We start from the raw sequence: 7,796 nt of genomic DNA, 5'->3' as shown, positions 1-7,796 counted from the left end.
GTACATACTAGTTTCAAGCCAGCTCACACCCCAAACAATATTGAATGAGGATTAAGAGAACACGGCTTTTCTGGAGTATATAATATTTTCAAACCCACACAGTCCTGAATGCAATTTCTATATAGAATACCATGTTCCTTTTCATTTTCTATGATGTTGGCATTTTTTTTCCCTGCAACTTCTATGTGCTTACCTTAATTAAAATTAAAAACACATTTCTCATTAATTTATAGATACTATATGAGTCATACTTTCTTAGTATTGCAAAGTTTTATTTAAAAATGTAAAAAACATGATTCCTTTAGGGGAAAAAAAAACACAGCGATTTTCACTTTTTTTCCAGTCCATTATAGGATTCAGAGCAGTGTTTGTCGATGTTTGAACCCAGTATGACCTAGATTGTTCGAATTACCTGGGCTCTTATTTAAAATTGTAGATGTCCCAGATCTACTGAATCAGAATCTCTGAGGGTACATTCTAGGAATGATTTTTTTTTAAATGCTCCCCAGAGAACGGTTTTCATACTAAAGTTTGAGAGCCACTGATTTATAAGTAGAAACCAAGATATGCTTTCATTGTAGGAGAAAATAAAGTATATATTAAAATAATTTAGGAAGTCCATTCAAATTCCACAGTGGTCTGTAAAATAATCTAAAATTGCTGATGTCACAGAGCATTAAACCCTATTTTTTCCTGCCTCAAAGTTACCTTTTCCATCATGTACATTAAATGTTGGTGGAAACACATATAAGATATTTCAAGTCCCAGATGCATCTCAGCAGGATTTCCAGCAAACATGGACAAGCTCGCGAAGGGTCCTCTTGTAACCATCACACCATCTGTCCCAGTAATTTGCCTCATATTTTCTCCTTCTAAACTTTTGATGTCTCCATTAGCAATCGCAAGTATAGACTTATTTTCCTTAATTATTTTAATGGCATCGTAGTGGATTTGCTGATGTTTTTGTTCAACAGTTCTTCCATGGACTGTAATCCAGAAAACTTTTGTTGCTTCAGCCTTTTGATAAAGATCTACAGTTCTTGTAAAGTCATCATGGACCTTATTTTAATAAATACTGAAAATCTGGAGTTTTTCCACTTGATTTTTTACTTTTTTCATCGTATTTCTAATAAGCTCTGGCTTATTTATCAAGTAAACTCCATAACCTTCTGTCATTGCCCACATCTGAGGACAACTACAGTTAATGCCTATCCATTTGCCTAAGGACAGACCACACAGGTAGCATCAGATAAAACCCTTGCTTTACTAACAGCAAACTCAACAGTCAAAGGACAATCACCTTGGGGAGGCGGGGCCAAGATGGCGGCTTAGTAAGGTACGTGCATCTTAGTTCCTCCTCCAGAGAAACTACTAGGTGAACAGAAACAGTGCAGAACAGCTCCCGGGGCCACGGTAGGGAATGGACACACAGCGTACCCCAGTCTGGACTGGCTAGTCTGACTGAGAGACTCAGCTGCAGTGAGATCCCCGAGCGGCGCGCGACCCCCCCGAGCAGCGGCAGCTGTGGTGGCCGGAGCTCCTCCCTCCCTCCTTCCCAGGCCGGCTGAGAGTCTCGGAGAGGCAAGTTTCTCAAGCCGCGGCGGCTGGCGCCCCTCTTTTGCGGGCGGCTTCCTGGTCCGGCTACGAGTCTTGGATCAGAGGGCTACCCAAGCTGCGGTGGCCCTCCCCCGTGGGTGACTTCCTGGTCCGGTAGCGAATTCCCTGGGCCCGCTGCGGCCGGCACCAATAGGGAAATTAATAAAGGAGCCACAGGGTCCCCTCAAGCCGCGGCGGCTGACACCCCCACCATGCGCGGCCCCCCGAACCAACTGAGAGAATTGGATCGAAAATCCCCAGGCCGCGGAGAACGGTGACCGGGGAGATCCCTTCCAAACACGTGAGACAAACGTGTGCCACGAGCGCCACCTACTGGGCAGGATAAGAAAAACAGAACCCAGAGATTTCACAGAAAAATCTTACAACCTTGTTGGGTCCGACACCCAGGGAAATCTGACTAAATGCCCAGACGCCAGCAGCAGAAGATAACGGTCCACGCTCAGAAGATTGAGAATATGGCCCAGTCAAAGGAACAAACCAATAGTTCAAATGAGATACAGGAGCTGAGACAACTAATGCTGAATATATGAACAGAAATGGAAAACCTCTTCAAAAAGGAAATCGAGAAATTGAGGGAGGACATGAAGAAGACATGGGCTGAACAAAAAGAAGAAATAGAAAAACTGAAAAAACAAATCACAGAACTTATGGAAGTGAAGGATAAAGTAGAAAAGATGGAAAAAACAATGGATACCTACAATGATAGATTTAAAGAGACAGAAGATAGAATTAGTGATTTGGAGGATGGAACATCTGAATTCCAAAAAGAAACAGAAACTATCGGGAAAAGAATGGAAAAATTTGAACAGGGTATCAGGGAACTCAAGGACAATATGAACCGCACAAATATACGTGTTGTGGGTGTCCCAGAAGGAGAAGAGAAGGGAAAAGGAGGAGAAAAACTAATGGAAGAAATTATCACTGAAAATTTCCCAACTCTTATGAAAGACCTAAAATTACAGATCCAAGAAGTGCAGCGCACCCCAAAGAGATTAGACCCAAATAGGCGTTCTCCAAGACACTTACTAGTTAGAATGTCAGAGGTCAAAGAGAAAGAGAGGATCTTGAAAGCAGCAAGAGAAAAACAATCCATCACATACAAGGAAAACCCAATAAGACTATGTGTAGATTTCTCAGCAGAAACCATGGAAGCTAGAAGACAGTGGGATGATATATTTAAATTACTAAAAGAGAAAAACTGCCAACCAAGACTCCTATATCCAGCAAAATTGTCCTTCAAAAATGAGGGAGAAATTAAAACATTCTCAGACAAAAAATCACTGAGATAATTTGTGACCAATTCACAAATTGAATTGAAAGCTCTGCAAGAAATACTAAAGGGAGCACTAGAGTCAGATACAAAAAGACAGAAGAGAGAGGTATGGAGAAGAGTGTAGAAAAAGGAAAATCAGATATGATATATATAATACAAAAGGCAAAATGTTAGAGGAAAATATTATCCAAACAGTAATAACACTAAATGTCAATGGACTGAATTCCCCAATCAAAAGACATAGATTGGCAGAATGGATTAAAAAACAGGATCCTTCTATATGCTGTCTACAGGAAACACATCTTAGACCCAAAGATAAACATAGGTTGAAAGTGAAAGGTTGGGAAAAGATATTTCATGCAAATAACAACCAGAAAAGAGCAGGAGTGGCTATACTAATATCCAACAAATTAGACTTCAAATGTAAAACAGTTAAAAGAGACAAAGAAGGACACTATATACTAATAAAAGGAAGAATTAAACAAGAAGACATAACAATCATAAATATTTACACACCGAACCAGAATGCCCCAAAATACGTGAGGAATACACTGCAAACACTGAAAAGGGAAATAGACTCATATACCATAATAGTTGGAGACTTCAATTCACCACTCTCATCAATGGACAGAACATCTAGACAGAGGATCAATAAAGAAATAGAGAATCTGAATATTACTATAAATGAGCTAGACTTAACAGACATTTATAGGACATTACATCCCACAATAGCAGGATACACCTTTTTCTCAAGTGCTCATGGATCATTCTCAAAGATAGACCATATGCTGTGTCACAAAGCAAGTCTTAACAAATTTAAAAAGATTGAAATCATACACAACACTTTCTCGGATCATAAAGGAATGAAGTTGGAAATCAATAATAGGCAGAGTGCCAGAAAATTCACAAATACGTGGAGGCTCAACAACACACTCTTAAACAACGAGTGGGTCAAAGAAGAAGTTGCAAGGGAAATTAGCAAATACCTCGAGGCGAATGAAAATGAAAACACAACATTTCAAAACTTATGGGACGCAGCAAAGGCAGTGCTAAGAGGGAAATTTATTGCCCTAAATGCCTATATCAGAAAAGAAGAAAAGGCAAAAATGCAGGAATTAACTGTCCACTTGGAAGAACTGGAGAAAGAACAGCAAACTAATCCCAAAGCAAGCAAAAGGAAAGAAATAACAAAGATTAGAGCAGAAATAAATGAAATTGAAAACATGAAAACAATAGAGAAAATCAATAAGACCAGAAGTTGGTTCTATGAGAAAATCAATAAGATTGATGGGCCCTTAGCAAGATTGACAAAAAGAAGAAGAGAGAGGATGCAAATAAATAAGATCAGAAATGGAAGAGGAGACATAACTACTGACCTCACAGAAATAAAGGAGGTAATAACAGGATACTATGAACAACTTTACGCTAATAAATACAACAATTTAGATGAAATGGACGGGTTCCTGGAAAGACATGAACAACCAACTTTGACTCAAGAAGACATAGATGACTTCAACAAACCAATCACAAGTAAAGAAATTGAATTAGTCATTCAAAAGCTTCCTAAAAAGAAAAGTCCAGGACCAAACGGCTTCACATGTGAATTCTACCAAACATTCCAGAAATAATTAGTATCAACTCTCCTCAAACTCTTCAAAAAAATCGAAGCAGAGGGAAAACTACCTAATTCATTCTATGAAGCCAACATCACCCTCATACCAAAACCAGGCAAAGATATTACAAAAAAAGAAAACTACAGGCCACTCTCTCTAATGAATATAGATGCAAAAATCCTCAATAAAATTCTAGCAAATCGTATCCAACAACACATTAAAAGAATTATACATCATGACCAAGTAGGATTCATCCCAGGTATGCAAGGATGGTTCAACATAAGAAAATCAATTAATGTAATACACCATATCAACAAATCAAAGTAGAAAAATCACATGATCATCTCAATTGATGCAGAGAAGGCATTTGACAAGATTCAACATCCTTTCCTGTTGAAAACACTTCAAAAGATAGGAATACAAGGGAACTTCCTTAAAATGATAGAGGGAATATATGAAAAACCCACAGCTAATATCATCCTCAATGGGGAAAAATTGAAAACTTTCCCCCTAAGATCAGGAACAAGACAAGGATGCCCACTATCACCACTATTATTCAACATTGTGTTGGAGGTTCTAGCCAGAGCAATTAGACAAGAAAAAGAAATACAAGGCATCAAAATTGGAAAGGAAGAAGTAAAACTATCACTGTTTGCAGACGATATGATAGTATACGTCGAAAACCCAGAAAAATCCACAACAAAACTACTAGAGCTAATAAATGAGTACAGCAAAGTAGCAGGTTACAAGATCAACATTCAAAAATCTGTAGCATTTCTATACACTAGCAATGAACAAGCTGAGGGGGAAATCAAGAAACGAATCCCATTTACAATTGCAACTAAAAGAATAAAATACCTAGGAATAAATTTAACTAAAGAGACAAAAAACCTATACAAAGAAAACTACAAAAAACTGCTAAAAGAAATCACAGAAGACCTAAATAGATGGAAGGGCATACCGTGTTCATGGATTGGAAGACTAAATATAGTTAAGATGTCAATCCTACCTAAATTGATTTACAGATTCAATGCAATACCAATCAAAATCCCAACAACTTATTTTTCAGAAATAGAAAAACCAATAAGCAAATTTATCTGGAAAGGCAGGGTGTCCCGAATTGCTAAAAACATCTTGAGGAAAAAAAACGAAGCTGGAGGTCTCGCGCTGCCTGACTTTAAGGCATATTATGAAGCCACAGTGGTCAAAACAGCATGGTATTGGCATAAAGATAGATATATCGACCAATGGAATCGAATAGAGTGCTCAGATATAGACCCTCTCATCTATGGACATTTGATCTTTCATAAGGCAGTCAAGCCAACTCACCTGGGACAGAACAGTCTCTTCAATAAATGGTGCCTAGAGAACTGGATATCCATATGCAAAAGAATGAAAGAAGACCCATATCTCACACCCTACACAAAAGTTAACTCAAAATGGATCAAAGATCTAAACATTAGGTCTAAGACCACAAAACAGTTAGAGGAAAATGTAGGGAGATATCTTATGAATCTTACAATTGGAGGCGGTTTTATGGACCTTAAACCTAAAGCAAGAGCACTGAAGAAGGAAATAAATAAATGGGAACTCCTCAAAATTAAACACTTTTGTGCATCAAAGAACTTCATCAAGAAAGTAGAAAGACAGCCTACACAATGGGAGACAATATTTGGAAATGACATATCAGATAAAGGTCTAGTATCCAGAATTTATAAAGAGATTGTTCAACTCAACAACAAAAAGACAGCCAACCCAATTACAAAATGGGAAAAAGACTTGAATAGACACCTCTCAGAAGAGGAAATACAAATGGCCAAAAGGCACATGAAGAGATGCTCAATGCCCCTGGCCATTAGAGAAATGCAAATCAAAACAACAATGAGATATCATCTCACACCCACCAGAATGGCCATTATCAACAAAACAGAAAATGACAAGTGCTGGAGAGGATGCGGTGAAAGAGGCACACTTATCCACTGTTGGTGGGAATGTCAAATGGTGCAACCACTGTGGAAGGCAGTTTGGTGGTTCCTCAAAAAGCTGAATATAGAATTGCCATACGACCCAGCAATACCATTGCTGGGAATCTACTCAAAGGAATTAAGGGCAAAGACTCAAACGGACATTTGCACACCAATGTTTATAGCAGCGTTATTTACAATTGCAAAGAGATGGAAACAGCCAAAATGTCCATCAACAGACGAGTGGCTAAACAAACTGTGGTATATACATATGATGGAATATTATGCAGCTTTAAGACAGGATAAACTTATGAAGCATGTAATAACATGGATGGACCTAGAGAACATTATGCTGAGTGAGTCTAGCCAAAAACTAAAAAACAAATACTGTATGGTCCCAATGATGTGAATCGACATTCGAGAATAAACTTGGAATATGTCATTGGTAACAGAGTCCAGCAGGAGATAGAAACAGGGTAAGATAATGGGTAATTGGAGCTGTTGGGATGCAGACTGTGCAACAGGACTAGATACAAAAACTCAAAAATGGACAGCACAATAATACCTAATTGTAAAGTAATCATGTTAAAACACTGAATGAAGCTGCATCCGAGCTATAGGTTTTTGTTTTGTTTTGTTTTATTTTTACTATTATTACTTTTATTTTTTTCTCTATATTAACATTCTATATCTTTTTCGGTTGTGTTGCTAGTTCTTCTAAACCGATGGAAATGTACTAAGAAACGATGATCATGCATCTATGTGATGATGTTAAGAATTACTGATTGCATATGTAGAATGGTATGATTTCTAAATGTTGGGTTAATTTCTTTTTTTCCATTAATTAATAAAAAAAAAAAAGGACAATCACCTTGGTCTGTGGTGAATTCATTGTCTCTGACTTTTACAGATTTGACAAAATCAGCAGCAACTATCACTAGTGTATGTATAATACAGATCACAATTGCATTTTCTTATGAGAAAATGTATTCTAAAAGCCAACTTTGAATATTGAACCATTGGAGCACAGACTTTTACCAGTTGCCCAGAAGGAAACATTTCTATTGGATCTTTTTTTCTTTATTCACATGTTGTGTTTTTTATGCAGTCACTTTTCATGAATCTGGACTTGCTTCAAATTTTAGAAATAAGTGCTGCAGCTACCTTCTTCTCTGTTGAGTGATGCCAGTCTCTGGGGCTGGGGACTTTGGCCTCAGAGCTTGGGCCTCTGCTCTCAGAGACCTCAGTTTCACTGGTGGGCTTGGCCTGGCTCAGTCAGGTCCTTGATGCCCGCCCCCACCGGGACCCACATGACTCCCAGCCAGGATC

The 7,796-nt window shown here is 38.2% G+C and overlaps 1 pseudogene; it reads right to left on the bottom strand.

Annotated features, from left to right (window-relative positions):
• Nucleotides 1-622: 622 nt before the first annotated feature.
• LOC143664474 (tRNA-dihydrouridine(20a/20b) synthase [NAD(P)+]-like) lies at nucleotides 623-7,586 on the bottom strand (annotated as a pseudogene).
• Between the last annotated feature and the right edge of the window lie 210 nt (nucleotides 7,587-7,796).

This window comes from Tamandua tetradactyla, chromosome 20, assembly GCF_023851605.1.
Source record: "Tamandua tetradactyla isolate mTamTet1 chromosome 20, mTamTet1.pri, whole genome shotgun sequence".
Taxonomy (NCBI): Eukaryota; Metazoa; Chordata; class Mammalia; order Pilosa; family Myrmecophagidae; genus Tamandua; species Tamandua tetradactyla.
Note: the sequence above shows the minus strand (reverse complement) of the source record. Positions and strands in the feature narration are given on the sequence as shown.